The sequence below is a fragment of the Phyllobates terribilis genome, unplaced genomic scaffold (genome assembly GCF_046119375.1).
Source record: "Phyllobates terribilis strain yellow unplaced genomic scaffold, ASM4611937v1 Scaffold_8__6_contigs__length_399053987, whole genome shotgun sequence".
In the NCBI taxonomy this organism is placed as follows: domain Eukaryota; kingdom Metazoa; phylum Chordata; class Amphibia; order Anura; family Dendrobatidae; genus Phyllobates; species Phyllobates terribilis.
The window spans coordinates 88,066,403-88,086,190 of NW_027362768.1; the positions used below are offsets into that span (position 1 = coordinate 88,066,403).

At 50.0% G+C, this 19,788-nt stretch overlaps 1 pseudogene; it reads right to left on the reverse strand.

Annotated features, from left to right (window-relative positions):
* Positions 1 to 19,788, reverse strand: part of LOC141156757 (flavin-containing monooxygenase 5-like) — a 363,305-nt pseudogene that overhangs the window by 195,601 nt on the left and 147,916 nt on the right.

Consider the following 19,788-nt stretch of genomic DNA (forward strand, 5'->3'; position numbering starts at 1 on the left):
CACGGACACAACCTTTTTTCCCCTTCCCAACACGCCTATTCCCCTTTCCACCAGCAGCAGGCCTTTTTCCACTCATTTTGGTGGTTAACTAATTCACAACTCTGGAGTTGTTTGCACAAAAAAACAATGGATGGTAACCGAGCAGAGCTGAGTGGCCAAACTGTGGTATTAGGCCAAAACTATTGGCTGGGTTAGATGCAGAAAAAAATTATTTTGAATTTTCAACCTGATGGAGGTTAGTATAGATGGACTAATACAAATAGTCCCACACACTGCTAGAAGCCCAAATATTTTTTCAGAGGTACTGTAGATGCAGATAAAAATTATTTTTAATTTGCAACCTGATGGAGGTCAGTATAGATGGACTAATAGACCAAGTCCCACACACTGCTAGAAGCCCAAATATTTTTTCAGAGCTAGATGCAGAAAAAAATTATTTTTAATTTGCAACCTGATGGAGGTCAGTATAGATGGACTAATAGACCAAGTCCCACACACCGCTAGAAGCCCAACTATTTTTTCAGAGCTAGATGCAGAAAAAAATTATATTCAATTTGCAACCTGCTGGAGGTCAGTATAGAAGGACTAATAGAACAAGTCCCACACACTGCTAGAAGCCCAAATATTTTTTCAGAGCTAGATGCAGAAAAAAATTATATTCAGTTTGCAACCTGATGGAGGTCAGAATAGATGGACTAATAGAATGATGCTATGCCCAAAAGATTTTACTTCACTAGGTGCAGTAAAAAAATTGGTATTCTATACACAGGTGTTATATCTTGCAACACAGATAGGCTACTCCACTGACTAACACACTCTGCAATAGGCCAAAAAGGATTAGCTTTGCTAGATTCAGCCAAATGCTGTGAAAAAAACTTGCACAGCACTGGCACAGACCTGCCTGGCAAAAACTGATAGGAACTCATGTAACCTAGTCCTGAAAAGGACTCCAATTACAATTAGTCTTTACTCCCACAACCTATCTATTTAAGAGCACAGACCTCCCTGATAAAAGTCGTAGGAAATGCTGTAACCTAGTCCTTAAAAGGACTGCAATCACAACTATTCCCTACTCCCAAGCTATCTGTATATTTGTGCGAAAATTGGCTTGAAATTAACAAGGTATAGCGCACACAGCAACAGCGGTGCCGTCTAACACGCAGCTGCAGCAGTGAGAAAATGGTGGCGACGGGGAAAATGGCTTGGTCTTATAGGGCAAGGACATGTGACATACACTGCCAATGACACATGCCCTTGCTTGTGTGAAAAAAAGCACTTCGCTCCGTGTGTGCGCTGCTGATAGGCTGACAGATTGCACCTCCCCACTGCAAATGCGGGAAAGAGAAAAAAAAATGGAGATCTTCATTGTTCCTGCAGAGATCCATCCCCTGCCCCTCCCCCCACCCCGCTGTACACTCAAACTGCGTATTAACATTAATTTTCATCATTACTGAGAAAAAATCCAGTTATGATTTTGGTGCACGAACAGTTATCGAACATAACCTCGAACAGCCGAATTTTTCTCAAATTGTTCGTGTTCGCCGAACGGCTCGAACACCGCCCAAAACAGCTCGAATTTGAGATTGGCGAACAGTTCGAGTAGAACAACGCTCATCTCTAGTCTGGACCGCATATTCCTCACCCTGATCAACCTTCCTCCCACGATGCTGAGTGCCTGAAGACAACTGATCCCGCACTTGGACACTCCGAAGAGCTGTTCACTTTTCCATTTATAGATTCGGGCCTCTCACCCGGCCAGCTTCAAGCGGGGCAAGAGGAGAACGTGTGTAGCTGTAAGGGGGAAGACCGGGGTGTAAGTACTTTCAGAACAAGGGATCCGGAACTGCCGGGGCTGTGCCTCTGGTTGCAGGGGGAAGACAGACTGCAAGCACAGGAGTCAGGTGACCGGGGAGTTGGGGGCGTGTCTAGGAAGAGGGAGAAAAAGGAGGTTTGCGTGGGAAAGCAGGCAGTTCACAGTTGGAGTCAAGCCCGACTAGAGGGAGAAGAGACGCAGGGTCCGTGGAGCCGAGCAAGTGAGGTGCAGTGTTATGGACTAGGGGCTCAGCGGGTCAAACCGGAGACCGCCCGCTGCCGCCAGAAGGCGGAGCATTGTTTAGGCGGGGAAGCCAGAAGAAAACAACACCTCCATCAGCCGGCAACTGCCTTGTGGGGAACAAGAGTCAGCTAAGTATAAAACTGCTGATTACTACCGTTTCAACTCTGCTACATCTAGCCAAACTGTGAATTGTCGGTTATAGCCTGTTACCTGCTACTTCCCTTGTTGTCCCCATATTTCCCCTGTTACTCCCTGTGTGGAGATTGACCCTGTTAGAATAAATCCCCCCTGTTTATTAACCTTGTACTGGCTGCTCTCTGTTTCTGTGTCACTGCATCTAAAGTACCTGTGTCGCATAGCAATGCCCAAATATTTGAGAAGACATGATCACACATAGGCGATGGTGGGAAAGTGCAATTATTGTCGCAAGAGGTGGATGATGATGCTGAGACACATTTGCCAGAAAGTCAGGAGGAGGACCAGGGTGCGGAGGTGGTGGACAATGCACTATACCCAGCAGTAACCACTGTGTGGTGGCCACAGACACAAGGTCGGCAACCATTCCCCAGAACACCAACACAACGAAAGTTGCCAGTACAACTGTTAGGTCTTTCCTTTTTAAAGACTCTGCAGATAACCCCAAAAAGGCCCTTTGCACCATCTGCCAGGCCAGCATCAGCAGGGGTAGCAAAACTACCACCACCAGCATGACTAGGCACATGACAGCAAAGCACCTGACTAAGTGGGCTTAACGCCAGGGTCCAGAAATAGTGTCTGCGGGTGACCCCACTGCTTGTTCCGCTTTTGTGTGTGCATGCCAATCCCCTGTCCACAACACATGTGAAGATGCCTCCTGCTCTGGACCTGTCGTTGCACACTCTCAACTAGCACCATCAGTAACCACTTCCACATCCTTGTCCCATTGCATTCAGTTGTCCCTACCCCAATCCTTGGAATGCAAGGGCAATTAAGCAGTCAACGCCCCACAGGCCACACTACTAAATTCACACATTTCACAAATGCTTGCGCTTTAATTGTTGCCTTTTTTGGCTTGTGAAGACGAAAGCTATCCGCAACCTGATGGCGGCAGCCGTCCCTCGGTACTCGGTCCCCAGCCGCCACTATATCTCCCAGTGTGCCGTCCCCACGTTAAACTAGCGCGTCCCACAACATGAGCCGTTCCCTCCACAACGCCGTTACTGGGAAGGTCCACCTAACCACGGACATGTGGATAAGTGCTTGTGGGCAGGGAAGGTACATCTTGCTAACAGCACACTGGGTTAATATAGTAGAAGACGGGATCTAGTCATACCTTGGGATGGAACACATCCTCCTGATGCCGCGGATTGCGGGTTTCCCCCACATTCTACAGCAATTGTTCAGTACCAGCTTCAAAACATCCATCAGTATTCAGGTCAACCTCCGCACATAAGAGCTGAGGAGTGGGCATGGATGTCAGATATCTGTGCCTTCCTCCAAAACTTTGAGGACTCCACCAAGATGGTAAGCTGCGATGACGCCAAATTAGCGTCACCAAATCATTTCTCTGTCTTCTGAAACAATCGATGCTCACAATTAAAGAGGAGGCATTGCAGGCGAAGCAAGAAACTATAGAGGGTGATTCCACACAACCCAGCCTCATCTCATCCCAATGAGGAAGAGGAAGAGGGGGAATAACAGGAGCTAGCTTCCTGCGCTATAGATGTTACTACCTGCACAACTATCATACCGTCTGTTGAGTGTGGATGGCCTGAGGAGAGGGAGGAGGAGGAGGAGAGCATGGTCAGTCATCCTCTTGATGAGGACACAGAAGTCTTGCCTGCTAGCAGTCTGGCACTCATGACTGAGTTTAGGTTACGCTGCCTTTCCCGTGACCCTCGTGTTCACCAATACTGATTGGTGACACTTCTAGACCCACTCTACAAGGAGAACTTTGTATATCTTATTCCTGCGGCGGACAGGTCAACTAAAATGGGGCAGTACCAAAAGGCCCTTGTTGCGGAATTATTAAAGAAATTCCCATCTGAAAACGCTGGTGGCAGCGTTCGCACTTCCTTGGATAACCAAGGAGTACAGGCGAGAGAGACATGTATACGATGCAGCAGAGGCAGGGGAACACTGTCAAGGTTCTGGGACAGTTTTCTCAGACCCTCCCATTGCACAGGCCCTGATGCGTGGGGCAGTCTAACAAGGAGGAATAATTTTACAAAGATGTTGAAGGAGTACCTTGCTGACTGTAACAATGTCATCCATGATTCCTCTGTGCCTTATAATTATTGGGTATCTAAGCTGGACACGTGGCATGAACAGGCTCTCTACGTCTTGGAGGTCCTGGCCTGCTCTGCTACTAGTGTTTTGTTAGAGCGGTTTTTTTGTGCCACTGGGGCAATTATAACTGAAAGGAGCATCCGCCTATCAACTGATAATGCTGACAGGCAGACTCTTATCAAAATGAACAAAGGCTGGATATGGCCAGACTTCTCAACAGCACTGAATGATAGCAGCGTAACATAAACTCAAATCCAGTGTCTTTTTTTTGGGAGGTCTATTCCCATGCCTATCTTCACACCCAGACATGGGTATACGCTTCCTGATTTTGTCTATTTGCTGTTGTCCTCCTTCTCCTCATCCTCCACCACCATATCACAACCATATCTACGTCTCTTGCAAGGGACATTCGAGTGCTTCCAATTTTTTGGCAGCCTTTGCATTCACTGCTAAGGCAATAATAGTATGGGAGACCCACTTCCTAATAATGGGAATATTTTTTTAATAAGGCCCTCCTCTACGTTTCTTCCAAGGGGCATTGGAATGCGTCCAAATTTTTGGCAGCAGTTGCAGTCAGTGCATACGCAATAACTGTATAGCAGAACCACTCCTTTCTAAAGGGAACATGTTATGGAGGCCCTCCTCTATGTGTCTTTAAATTGGTATTAGGGCATTTCCAAATTTAGGCAGCCGTTGTAGTCACTGCATATACAATAACTGCATATGCAATAACTGTATAGCACAACTGCTCCTTTCTAATGGGAACATGTTGTTGCAGTCACTGCATGGGCATTACCACTATAGGAGACCCACTCCTTTATAATGGGAACAATTTTTTTTACTGAGGCCCCCTTCTATGTCTCTTCAAAAGGGTATTGAAGTGTGTACAAATTTTTGGCAGCCCTTGCAGTCCCTTGCTGTATAGGAGACCCACTCCTTAATAAAGAGAAAAACAAAGCATAGCCAGCTGATGGCGCTCTAACATTAGTGAGGGCCGACTGATGGCCCTTTAAGAATAGTAAGGCCTATAAAAATAGGCTTTGTGACTTTGAGTCCCTGCATCATAAATTAAATAGGATGTGTCTGATGATGTGTCACACACCACATGGCCAGATAAGGTTGTAAAATGTTAAAATGAAATTTCCCGGTAAATGTATTTTTCACAATTGAAAGCAATGCAAAAGTGCAAAACGCATCAAAGCGCTATGTGTGAATATAACCCAAGGTGTGGAGGAGTATTTTTGTTTTTGGTTATTTATTTTACCTTACATACAAGTCATTTGTGACATGCAGAAGTAGTGCTGTTGCTTTAAAAGCATTCAGCAACTATTAGAAGTAACACAAACGCATGAGACAGCAAGTGTTGTGCTCCAGAAGCATCCAGCAACTAGAGGGGTTAACACAGTCACAGAAGAAGGGGAGTGTTTTAGCAGAGCCCCAGGGGGATTGTGAGGAAGTTGTTTACTGTCTGGCTAAAGCCGAAGAGAAAGGTGGTGTGTGTGTTCTGTATCTTACAGAAGCGCCCCTGCAAGTGAAAAGGATTCAAGTCAGGATTGAAGTGAAGCACAGGTCAGGTAGAATTCCCGATCTAACAGTGCAGAGTATTGTCAGGCAGAAAGATAAGGACTGTAAGAAATGGTGTCACAGGGATCATCTCCCTCTGCAACCCCCCCCACCTCCATCTCACTGTGCTGTAAAGAATGCTCTGTTCCTTAATGTGCCTTTGCATTAGAACTGTACTGTCCTGTACTACTGGGAAGACTGTGAACTGCTGTGCTGCTAAGGAAACTGTACTGTTTATCACTGGAGCCTGTTGCTCATAAGACTTACTTTGCACTGGCTGTGCAGCTTCTTATAAAATGCTACTGTTCTACCTTTAATGAGACTTTTGTCAAGTGTGTCTGGTCAGCAAGTGAAACAACCTACGTGTCTGTGCCTGAGGGTCAATACCCCTGTGTGCCTGAGAGAAGCTGCAGCACATGGTCTATGGTCGCCCTGAGTAACGGTTCCCCCAGGATTCCAAAGAATTCATGTAACCTGTCTCACCCCTAACTGAACCTAGCAGCGTGCGTGTAACACATTACCTTGGAAAGGATGTTCCTTAACATTTTTCCCAGGAAAATCCATTTTGGTTTCGTTTTTGTATGTTTAATTGTGAGTCAGTAAAAGTGGCATAATACTCTGACAACATTGTTGACAGCAGTGACCTGGGAGTCAGAGATGCTTCCAAGGGTCTTCCCCATGCTGTTCCCATGTCATTTGAGCACGGTTCCCATCGATTTGGGCAATTTTTAGGCCCTCTGCAGACCGCCAGGGGAATGCTGCTGCAAAAATGCTTGAGTTTCCTATAGACTTACATTGGGCTCGTTGCTCGGGTCGAGCACTCGAGCATTCCAATTTGCTTGACTCAAGCAATGAGTACCCGAGCATTTTAGTGCTCGCTCATCACTGTTGATTACATAATTAGATTACACTGACATTTGGCTCAGCATTTCTTGTATACTATATTTCCTTTACACAATTTATCATAAAGGAACCACAATTATTGCTTCAAGGAGCATTCAGACAGTGTTCTTGGGCGTAAACTATAGTTTCAGATTCTCAGTTTGGTCAGTTTATAGTATGAAAAAAAATGAATGGGAGCGTGCATCAAATCGGAAGTGAAAAGCTTGTACTGGAGAATTCATCTGTGTCAAAATCAGACATGTCCGCACAATCATGGGGACAGCAAACAGCCCCATAGACTAATGGGTATAAGTTCTATCTATGTAAAATACAAATAGGGCTCATGTGAAAAACTGATGTCTGAACGAACCCTTAGTTGAGCCACAATTATATGATATTTAAGAACAAGACACAGTAGGACAATGTAATAGCTGCACTGTTCAGAGCCTACAATTGACCTTTTTCCACCGAAGAATTATTGAACTGTTAACATCATAACATTTTTGGTTGATTCTTTGGCATTACCTGGAAAGGAATGAAGTGGTAGATTTGGAGAGGTGTGATGACCAATGCACACCAGTATAGCATCAAACACCTGGGTCTCCCGTTTTCCTTCATGTTCTGTGGTGACATCCCACTGACCAGTAGTTGCAAAATCTGGACGCTTCTTAACACTGCAAACGGATGTCTTGTAAGAGACAAAATATTTTATCAGTCAGATAAACTTTTTAAACAGCCTTCGGATATGCTGTACATAGAAGTGTTATCACTGAATGAAGACAGAACCTGTACCCTTTCTAGTGGTCAGTGGGGTCCATGTACTCAGATCTTTAACATTTAATAGAATAGTGGCACTAAGTTTTTATTAATTCCTATAGTGACTAAAAATTATATTGCTTTATAGTACATACTATAGATTGAGCTTTAATTGTTTTTAAAAGCTATGGTTACATCGAAACTTCTAGTACAAGGCTACCAAATGACTGATTTGACAGTGTAACAAATACATGCCTCATTTTCCCCATGTCTGCAAATTGAGGTCCATGGTTTCTTTTTTTTTAGATGTAGGAGCTTGTGTGTAAGGCATTATGTTAAAGAACGCTATGACTAAAGAAACTGTTTAATTTTGTTTTATTTCATAAGTCAATAGAATATGTGAAAATAAGCAACTACTATTTTAATCAGAAATTATCTTTAATTTGCTCCCTGACTTAGGCTGCGTGCACACGATGCGTTTTTCATGCGTTTATGCTGCGGAATTTCCGCATGGATTTATATAGTGTGACGTAGTTGTCAAGCACTTTTCAAGTGATGCTAATCGCCTGGAAAGCGCTTGCCAATCTGCATGCGGAAACGCATGTGAATCCGCATGTATTCCGCATGTGACTCGCCCCCTGGGCCGTGGGGCACTCGGATCCGGGCAGTAGGAGAACGATGGGAGTAGTAGTGGCAACCCGGTTCCGTGGCTCAGGGTGGTCAGGCCAGTGGTAGTCTGTTATGTGCTGATGATTATGTTCGACTACGCCACCCGTGGATTGCGGTTATTAGGAACCGCCGCTGCATGCAGACCGCTGGGGCTGATGAGGTGTGCAGCTAGGGTAGTGTGACTCTGTGGCACCCCAGGGGTCTGGTTTCCACAGTAATAGCAGTATTACGTCTGTGAGCAGGTGGGAGGTCTCCTGGGCAGGAATCCTAAGCATGCCACACCTCCTGCCCAGTCCTGGGAGGGGAAGAACTTCCCCTACATAAACTGGGGCTGAGGCAGGGTTAGAAGAGAGGAGTTCCAGACAGAGACGGAGTCTGGTCTGGACACGCAGAATCAGGGACAGAGAGACATCAGGAGCTCTGTAGGAGCCAAGGAGAAGCGCCAGGGGCTGGAGCTGTGCAGAGCTCGCCCTGGGAGAAGGTACTAAAACCGGACACAGGAGTCCGAGGCTGTGGGGACTAAGATATACCTAGCAGCAGAATCCATCCGGCAGGGGATTCCAGGTCCTCTGGCCATAAAAGCCCGGAGGCTCAGTCACAACGAAGGGACCAGCACCGCCATCCCGGAGTGGAGGCTAACAGGAGGCCCCAGGTCACCAGCCATACGGGTGAGCACCACACGGTATACCCAGGGACGTGGGCTACTTGTAACCGCCAAAAGCAGGGTAGCCAGGAAGGGTACAGACTAACGGGAAGGCCTACAACTCCACCTGGCCAGGGGAACTCCGGCTTACTCGCAGACTAACCAGGCCCCAACTACTAGCCAGTACTCCCGGGGGAATTTGCCTTGTACCATCAGTAAAGACCCTGAACTGTACCCTCGCGTCTCCGTGCTTCCTTGTCGCACCATTAGTGCTGGGACATCCACACCATCACTCCCAACATCAACCTCATCCTCTGCCCTGAGGCCATACCCCTCCCGTTGGGGGTTATACCATCCACGCTGCACATCCGTACCACCGGCCTCAGCGGACTGCCCTGCAGCGGCGGCTTCATAGCCGCATTCAACGGGTGGCGTAGTCGGACACTAATACCATCATACCAGTAACTGCCACTTAGTTTGACCACCCTGGGCACGGACCGGGTCACCGCCACACGAAGACTACTACCCCCATCGGATCCGGCTCCGGGTATCCCCCGCGCGCACGCGCGCCGCACTACAGCACTGGCCCAGGGGGCGCGTCAACTTTGGCGTAGTCGGCAGGATTACGTGCCCGCAACCACCGGGTACTGCGTGCCTGAAAAAAGAGACTTTTATACTTACCTGTGGTGAAGTTTCCCGCCGTCCGGAGTCGTTTCCCGCCATCTGGAGCCGATTCCCGCCATCCGACGCCATCTTCTGCCTTCTTCCCGCCATCCGTGGAGTTTTCCCGCCATTGGACGCCATCTTGAGGGCGCCGCGCGGGAAGAAGAGGGGCGTGGACTCTGAAAGCCCGCGAGAACTGAAGCCCCGCCTCACGTCCGGACGTTGCGTAAGGTCCTGGAAGGAGCCCAGCAGACGCCGACGTCACAGGAGCGCGACGGAAGGTCCTCAACCCTGACGATCCACTGCGGAGCCGCGGCCTACGGAAGAGGATCATCGCAAGGTAGGCCACGGTCCACTAGGGGGGAGGAGGATGTCGGATACGGAGGAGAGCTTCACCGCCACAGCCGCCGCCAGCGCCACCGCTGCTGCGGTCATGCCTTTCACCATGCCCTATATCCCGGGGGCAGCCTGGCTACCCCAGTACTCAGGGGAGTCACATACCCTAAATGACTTCAGAGAAAGGCTGGATAGCCTCTTCCAGGTGTATCCCCTCACGGAGGCGCAAAAAGTGAGCATCCTGGTGGCCCAATTAATCGGGGCAGCCCAAAGGGAGGTAAAGTCCTGGCCACCTGGGAGGAAGAGGACTGTCAGAGACATACTAACCCGGCTGAAAGACACATTTGACACCCGCACCTCAGCCGAAATAAAACTAAGATTTTATGGGTGCAAACAACGGGCACATGAGAGTATAAGAGACTATGCTCTAAACCTACAAGAGGCCCTGAGAGCCATTAAGCAGGCAGACCCTGACAGCGTGGGAAATGAAGATAAGCTGTTAACTGAACAATTCATTGAGGGTCTACTGTGCAATGCCCACCGAACCCAGTTGCGGGCAATGGCCTTACAGGACCCTGACCTGGACTTTGCACAGTTCAAGGACAGAGCCATCCGGGTGCTCCGAGAACCGGCACCAGGTGGCGCTGTGACCCACAGGCGCCCTGCTATCACTTATCACCAGGAGACGGCGCCCTTGTCTGCAGGGCCTGTGGGAGCTGATGCGCAGGCTTTAAACAATGACCCAGCTACAGACCTGCACCATCAGGTCCAAGAGCTAACTAAAAGCGTTGCCGCGCTAACCCGAACTGTGCAGTCTTTACAGGTTTCTACTGCAGGGATGATCGAGCTGGCATCCGGACCGGAGAACATCCCGTGGCGCCGACCAAGGAGGACCCCACCGGCCAGAGGAAGACCCAGCGATCGATACAACGAGGACGGACGACCTATTTGCCACCGCTGCAATCAACCCGGACATGTGGCAAGGTACTGTCATTTAAACGGGCACAACCTGGGGTAGAGGGCCAACCCCCAGGCATAAGACCATCAGGCCCATCAAACTGGCGTGATAAATACGTAGGGGGACGTCCAATCTTGCCTGTGGTACTGGATGGCATTCCTATGAGTGCCCTACTAGACACTGGGTCACAGGTCACCACCATCCCGTACGTGCTCTTCAAGCAGTACTGGAATGATTCGGACATAACCCGCTACCCAGATGACGACCTGAGTATCATCGCCAGCAATAGTCAGCCCGTGCCGCAGGTGGGATTCAAAAAGGTGACCATTAAGATCGGTAAAGTCGAACTGGCGGCACAAGGACTGATTATAGTTTACATAGACCGTCATGAGAGTCACCCTAGAATCACCCTGGGAACCAATGTAATTGAAAATTGTCTTGCAGAGGTGATTCTCATTTTACAGCAGGTTGCCAAGAACGCCAGTTCCGGCCAGCAGCGTGTGCTCCAAAAAGAGATCCGGGCACTGATGAAGCGGCAACAGGTGGAACTATCTGGTGGTGAGATAGGTAGCGTGAGAATGTGTGACCCGTTCCCTATTGCCATGCCCCCAAAAAGTGAGATGATGATTTGGTGCCGGGCAGCTATTGGTCTAAGAGGTAGAGACTACCAAGCAATGGTAGAACCCGACTACTCAGACAGTAGGCCCACCATTTTGACAGCACGGGGGGTGGTCGATGTACGCCATGGGAGGGTGCCCGTTCGCATCATAAATATCGGTGAGAGAGAAGTACACCTGCCCCGGTATGCCACGCTAGCTAAATTGTTCACCATAAACCAGAATTCTGTACAGGCCGTGGAACCCTTGCCTCCATCTCAACCAGAGGAAGGTAACGGCTCTAAGAAACCAATGGAGGACTGGTGTCAGCAACTACATCTCGGTACTGACTCCACTCCCTCACACCAGAAACAAGGAGTCTATCGGGTGGTTCAAGAGTACGAGAGAGTGTTTAGTAAACACCCGTTAGACTTCGGGCGAGTAAAGGGGGTAGAACACCACATCCCCACGGGAGACCATCCTCCCATAAAGGAGAGATACCGACCCGTATCCCCTGCACACTACCAACACGCCAAGGGGATGCTTAGAGACATGAAGGAGGCTGGGGTAATTAGGGACAGCTGTAGCCCCTGGGCAGCTCCACTAGTCTTAGTGAAAAAGAAGGACAACACTATGAGAATGTGTGTAGACTACAGGAAGGTCAACCGTATCACACACAAAGATGCGTACCCGTTACCAAGGATAGAAGAGTCCTTAGCTGCATTAAAATCTGCTAACTTCTTCTCTACTTTGGATCTCACTAGCGGGTACTGGCAGGTTCCTGTAGCAGAGGCAGACCGGGAGAAGACCGCATTCACCACCCCGATGGGTCTCAGCGAATTTAACTGCATGCCGTTCGGGCTCTGCAACGCACCAGGAACCTTCCAACGGTTGATGGAATGCTGTCTGGGACACCGGAACTTCGAGACGGTCCTGTTATACCTGGACGATGTCATAGTCTATTCCAAGACCTACGAGGACCACCTGAAACACCTGGCAGAAGTGTTCGAAGCCCTGGCAAACTACGGCCTAAAGGTGAAACCCTCCAAGTGTCACCTCCTGAAACCAAAGGTGCAATACCTGGGACACGTGGTGAGTGCTGACGAAGTGGCTCCTGACCCTGATAAGATCACCGTGATTAAGGACTGGCCAAGACCCTCCAGCATAAAGGAAGTGCAGCAGTTCCTCGGGTTGGTAGGCTACTACCGAAGATTCATTGCCGGTTTCACCAAAATGGCAGCCCCTATGCAGGACCTCCTGATAGGTCAATCTCGAAAAGCCAAAAACCAGAAGCCGCCCTTCAGGTGGGAAAAGCTGGAAGAGGAGTCCTTTTGCCAGCTGAAGATGGCCCTCACGGGGGAAGAAATCCTGGCATATCCAGACTACAGCCAGCCCTTTATCCTCCACACGGACGCAAGCAACATCGGGCTAGGAGCCGTGCTGTCCCAGATCCAGCAAGGAAAAGAACGGGTAATCGCTTACGCTAGCCGAAAGCTACGACCCACCGAGAGGAACCCTGAGAATTATAGCTCATTCAAGCTGGAGTTCCTGGCAGTAGTGTGGGCAGTGACCGAACGTTTCAAGCATTACCTTGCCTCCTCCAAATTCATCGTGTACACGGATAACAACCCGTTGATACACCTGGACACTGCAAGGCTCGGTGCTCTGGAACAGAGATGGATGGCTCGCCTGTCCAACTTTGAATTCACCATCAAATACCGGGCAGGACGCTCAAATGCCAACGCGGATGCCCTGTCTAGAATGCCGAACTTACCGGACGTAGGGGAAGATCCAGAAGATCTGGAAGAAGTTGAGCTCCCTGCGTTCCACCGTCATGGGATTACCCTGTATTCCCACCGTGTGAAGGACAGGCGCTCCGCGACGTTCAATCCCTTGCCCCACTACAACTGGGCGGAGACGCAAGACAGTGATCCTGCAGTCCGTCTGGTGAAGGAAATGCTGACCCAAGCCGATGCCAGTCTGGACCCAGACGCCCCAGAGGAGACTAAGCAACTGTGGAAGGAGAAAAGTAGGCTGTTCCTCTACAGGGAGAAGTTGTGCCGGAGAATGGTTAACTCTCGAACACATGAGTTGACCTGGCAGGTAGTGGTCCCCAGACGAGACGCGGCTATGATTCTGGAGGCGTACCACAACGGAGCAGGACATTTCGGGTGGAAAAAGCTGGAGTTCTTATTGCGTGAGTGGTTCTACTGGGTAGGCATGAGAGGAGCCATCGAGAGGTGGTGCAGAGACTGTGAACCGTGCCACCTAAGAAGGAAGGACCGTGCCAGCCAGAAGACTCCCTTGCAGCCCATCATAACCCGACAGCCACTGGAACTGGTAGCCCTGGACCATGTGAAACTGGCTCCAAGCAGATCTGGGTATGTCTACGCCCTCACAATCGTAGATCATTACTCCCGGTTCCTGGTGGTGGTCCCGGTCAAGGACTTAACGGCTCAAACAGCAGCTAGAGCCTTCCAGCAGCACTTCTGCCGTCCACACGGGTACCCGGACCAAGTGCTGACAGACCAAGGGCCAGCTTTCGAAGCGGAAGTCTTCCAGGAGTTCTGCAACCTGTATGGCTGCACGAAGATAAGAACAACGCCCTATCACCCTCAAACCAATGGACTCTGCGAGAAGATGAACCAGGTGGTGATAGACCTCCTGAAAACATTGCCCCTGGAAGAACGCAGTATGTGGCCTGAGAAGCTGCCTGATCTGGTGGACCTATACAACCACATCCCTGTAGGTTCTACCAACTGTACCCCGGCTTACCTAATGAGAGCGAGACCTGGTAAGCTGCCTATCGACCTGGATATGGGAGTCCTGACGCCCGAGGACACCTCGCCGGAGGCAGACTGGGATACAGAACGGCAGCAGCAGTATCGGAAAGTACAGGAGAGCGTCGAGCGAAGTCTGTCTCAAGCTAGAGAAAGGCAAGAGAGGGCTTATAATCAGTATGCTCCCGCTGTTCCCCTGGTACCTGGAGAGCAGGTCTTGAAGAGGAAAAGACGGCTCCACAAGTTGGACGACCAGTGGGAGAAGGACCCGTACACCGTACTGCCATCAAGCCATGAGAGCCCAAAGATTTGCGTGATCAGTAAGGATGGAGGAGAAACCACAGCCGTTGTCTCCAGAGACCACCTGAAGAAGTGTCCCGAGCAGCTGCAAAGCCCTGAAGAAGATCAAGAAAACCCTCAACCCGCAGAGGAAAGGGAAGAAATGATCAGGACTGTACTCGGAGACTTCCCCCGGTCTTGGACACAAGTAAACGGTGCTGTCGTGGTACCCGTCCTCACCTTTCTCCAGCCAGCCCCGCAAGTGCCTACAGAAGAACCAGTAGAGCTGGAAGAGCAGCCGGCCCAAGAGGCAGAAGAATCCACACCAGCAGTACAGGAGGTTCAACCCTCTGCTAGTAGTGAGCCTGCCGTGCCCCTAGTGAGCCAAAGAGTGCGCAGAAAGCTGCCCAGCCTGCCCATAACACCTCCTACACCCTGTAGTGCAGGACCAGTTAGTGAGCTCCGTAGGTCCACTAGGGTTACCAGAGGCCAGATGCCCGTACGTTGGAGAATCTAAGTTGGCTAATTGCTTTAACTATTTTATGTTTACCTGTTTTGTTGTAGCCGTTGCTAATTATGTTTTTCAGTTACAGATTTCTTTATATGGACTGACAGGTTATGGACAGTGAGTAACCGGAACTCTGTTGTAAATATGTTTGGAGCGTAACCCAGGAATGGACTAAAGACTGTTAAAAACTCGGGGCAGGACAGACCCCTACCTGGTTACGGCTCCCTGTTCTTTGGTGAAATGAACACCCTTATTGCTTCCCGGTTACGGACACGCCGTGACCATCTCATGTATTTAATTGTTATTGTTTATACCCTGTTATGTTTAGTCCGGGAGTACTAAATTTCACTAGGGGGGAATGTGGCACCCCAGGGGTCTGGTTTCCACAGTAATAGCAGTATTACGTCTGTGAGCAGGTGGGAGGTCTCCTGGGCAGGAATCCTAAGCATGCCACACCTCCTGCCCAGTCCTGGGAGGGGAAGAACTTCCCCTACATAAACTGGGGCTGAGGCAGGGTTAGAAGAGAAGAGTTCCAGACAGAGACGGAGTCTGGTCTGGACACGCAGAAACAGGGACAGAGAGACATCAGGAGCTCTGTAGGAGCCAAGGAGAAGCGCCAGGGGCTGGAGCTGTGCAGAGCTCGCCCTGGGAGAAGGTACTAAAACCGGACACAGGAGTCCGAGGCTGTGGGGACTAAGATATACCTAGCAGCAGAATCCATCCGGCAGGGGATTCCAGGTCCTCTGGCCATAAAAGCCCGGAGGCTCAGTCACAACGAAGGGACCAACACCGCCATCCCGGAGCGGAGGCTAACAGGAGGCCCCAGGTCACCAGCCATACGGGTGAGCACCACACGGTATACCCAGGGACGTGGGCTACTTGTAACCGCCAAAAGCAGGGTAGCCAGGAAGGGTACAGACTAACGGGAAGGCCTACAACTCCACCTGGCCAGGGGAACTCCGGCTTACTCGCAGACTAACCAGGCCCCAACTACTAGCCAGTACTCCCGGGGGAATTTGCCTTGTACCATCAGTAAAGACCCTGAACTGTACCCTCGCGTCTCCGTGCTTCCTTGTCGCACCATTAGTGCTGGGACATCCACACCATCACTCCCAACATCAACCTCATCCTCTGCCCTGAGGCCATACCCCTCCCGTTGGGGGTTATACCATCCACGCTGCACATCCGTACCACCGGCCTCAGCGGACTGCCCTGCAGCGGCGGCTTCATAGCCGCATTCAACGGGTGGCGTAGTCGGACACTAATACCATCATACCAGTAACTGCCACTTAGTTTGACCACCCTGGGCACGGACCGGGTCACCGCCACACGAAGACTACTACCCCCATCGGATCCGGCTCCGGGTATCCCCCACGCGCACGCGCGCCGCACTACAGCACTGGCCCAGGGGGCGCGTCAACTCCCCACGGGAAGAGTGCGGCCCCAGGGCAGTATAATGGATGGTGGGAGTGATGGTAGTGAGAGTCCCAGTGCTGATAGTGCTGGAGGAGCAAGGAGCACACAGACAACAGGTTGCAGTCCAGGGTCTTTACTAGAACAGGTAAACTGACCCATAAACAGTCCCGGCTAGGAGGGGACCTGGATGTCTGAGAGCAACGGGGAAATTGGCCCTGGTCAGGGTGAGGGTGTAGGCCTATTGTGCTTTCTGCGCTCCTTCTGGCTATCTCCTCCTGATAGAGTAACAGCCCACGTTTCCGAGCTCTCCGTGTACTCTCGCCTGTATGGCCTGGGACGTGGGTTCCTTTCTGCTCCCGGCCTGGTACGGTTTTTCTGGTCCCTTCTGTTGTGGCAGGGCCTCCAGGCTTCTTAGGCCAAGGAATATACAGTCCCCTGCGGACTGGTTATCTGCTGGAGAATGTGGAATCCTCTCAGCCTCAGACACCAAAGTCTGGTAAAGTAAGTCTTTTATCTGCCAAGACAGGCTTGCTTCGCCTCTTGTCTCTGGCTTGTGGCTCTCCTCCTGCCACACTTCCTCTTAGGTGCAATACAACTGTCCCTCTCTGCTCTGGGACCTGAATCCTGAGACAGGTCGTCCAGTTCTCACTAACCCTGCCCCCAGTACCAGCTTTTATAGGGGCAGCCTGCTCCCCCTACTGGCCTGAGACAGGAGGTATTGCATGCTAATGTTCCCATGACTAGAGAACCTCCCCCTTGCTCTCAGACACAGCTTTATTTACACTTGTGGCATCCAGGCCAGGGTGACACACATGTATTCCGCAGGAAAAACGCATGCACAATCTGCATGCGTTTTTTCTGCCAGGGAGATGCAGAAATGCTGCAGAAATTTTCTGCTTCATTTCTGCATCGTGGGCACATAGCCTTAATCTTTCACTCAAGTCACAGGTAAGTCTGTATTTAGTGAAGACAGATTTGCATTTACAGAGATCTGAGGTGGCAGTTGGTGCTCATAATGTTTTATGGAAAGGGTAGGAGCTACAGGCAAGCAGACATTCTGATGTCCATCAAAAAAAAATGTACAGTTCTTCATAGAACTTTGAGCATTAACTCATCTGTGTAATTGGAAAATCTGTGTTAATTGAAAGCGAGGAGTTCAATTTAGGGGGAGAAAGTAAACAAGTTTTTTTATTTTCACGTTTACCAGTTTAAAAAAATTAAAGTTGCTACACTTTAAGAGCATTAGTATTGTCAAAAGTATTGCCAAAATAGGTGACTGTTAAATTGTGGATTTATACGATTAAAGAAGAGTTTAATAGGTTTCCAGTATCGGAGAATATCAATTTGATTTAGATATCAGTTCCTTGAACCCCAGGCCCTATCCTCAGAGCACCGGTAAATGTTGTCCCACGTGGCGAAGACTAGTCTCAAAATGGGTGAACTGATTGATTTTTGTTTTGATTATGGTGATCAACATTATATTTTTTGGCAAATGCTGCCAATGTATTTCTATTCATATCTACTATAATTCTACAATATGTCACTTATAATCTGTATGAACACAGATTTCTCAAAGAATAAAATGCTGACTGACTAATTTTTAGATTAGTCATACAGGAAAGAAGGAAAAAATAATCTAACAGCTTGTTTAACTGAGAGATTCGAGGCATTCCTGTAAATAAGATTTTTCGAGAGACAACTGCTTAGGATTAATTTGTGTGTTTTGTGTGCAATTATTATTTTTTTTTTTTGGGGGGGGGGCAGAATTGTGATTAACAGATTGCATCATTATAGAGCCCTCCTCCAGTAGAATAACTTCTAGGAGAGAATAACTCTGCACATTTGGCAATTAAGGGAGGATTGTAGGGTATAGGACTCCAGATTCCACTCTACAGCCTCCCCACCGTGTATGAGCCCTAGAAGTCATCAAATTTTCCAATTTTTTCCTTGGTCTGATGCTTATAGAAATTACTGATTATTACCTTGAACTTGATATATCTATGAAGTTGAAAGTGATTCATGTATTGATGGAAATATTCCAGCACTTTAGCATTATGCATGTGTGGCACCCCAGGGGTCTGGTTTCCACAGTAACAGCAGTGTTATGTCTGAGAGCAGGTGGGAGGTCTCTTGGTCAGGAATCCTATGCATGCCACACCTCCTGCCCAGTCCTGGGAGGGGAAGGACTTTCCCTATATAAACCTGGGGCTGAGGCAGGGTTAGAGAAGAAGAGTAGAGAGAAGAAGAGAAGCAGTGATAGGAAAGAAAGATCAGGAGCTCTGTGGGAGTCGTGCTAAGAGGAGATCAGGGCTGGAAGCTGTAGAGCTCGCCCTGATTGAAGATTTCTTACCGGACCCGGAGTCCGAGGCTGTGGGGACTAACTCCTACCCAGCAGCAGAAACCGACCGGCAGGGGATTTCAGGTCCTCTGGCCCAGAAACCCGAAGGCTCGGTCACACGTGTGGGACCAGCACCGCCGTCGTGGAGCGGAAGCTACTAGAAGGCCCCGAGTCACCGGCCATACGGGTGAGCACCACACGGTACACTCAGGGACGTGGGCTAACTTTACCCGCCTCTAGCAAGGTAGCCAGAAGAGTACAATTAGTTGGGGAGGCCTACAACTCCGCCTGGCCAAGGGGGATCCCATCTGCTCAAGGACTGACCAGGCCCCGACCGCTAGCCAGTACTCCGGGAGGGTCTATCTTTGTCACCAGTAAAGACCCTGAACTACACCGTATCGTCTCTGAGTGATTCCTGCTACCCCCATCATCCACGTCGGCTGCCCTGAGGCCATACCCCTCCCGTTGGGGGTTATACCATCCACGCTGCACCATCCTCCCACCGGCCTCAGCGATTTGCCCTGCAGCGGCAGCTCCATAGCTGCATTCAACGGGTGGCGTAGTCGTTCTACATCTACTGCTAATATACCGCCACTTAGTCTGACTCCCTGGGCACGGACCGGGTCACCGCCACGAGACTACTACCCCTATCAGATCCGGCTCCGGGTAGTCCCTGCGTGCGCAACGCTGCATCACATAGGCCCAGGGCGCGTCAACTTTTGGCGTAGTCGGCAGGATCTCGTGCCCGCAACCACCGAGTACTGCGTGCCTGAAAAAGACTGTTCAAACTTACCAGTGGTGAAGATTCCCGCCATCCGGCGCCATCTTCTACCTTCTTCCCGCCATCCGCGAAGTTTTCCCGCCATCCGGCGCCATCTTCTGCCTTCTTCCCGCCATCCGTGGAGTTTTCCCGCCGTTGGACGCCATCTTGAAGACGCCGCGCGGGAAGAAGAGGGGCGTGGACTCCGAAAGCGCGCGAGAACTGAAGCCCCGCCTCACGTCCGGACGTTGCGTAAGGTCCTGGAAGGAGCCCAGCAGACGCTGACGTCACAGGAGCGCGACGGAAGGTCCTCAACC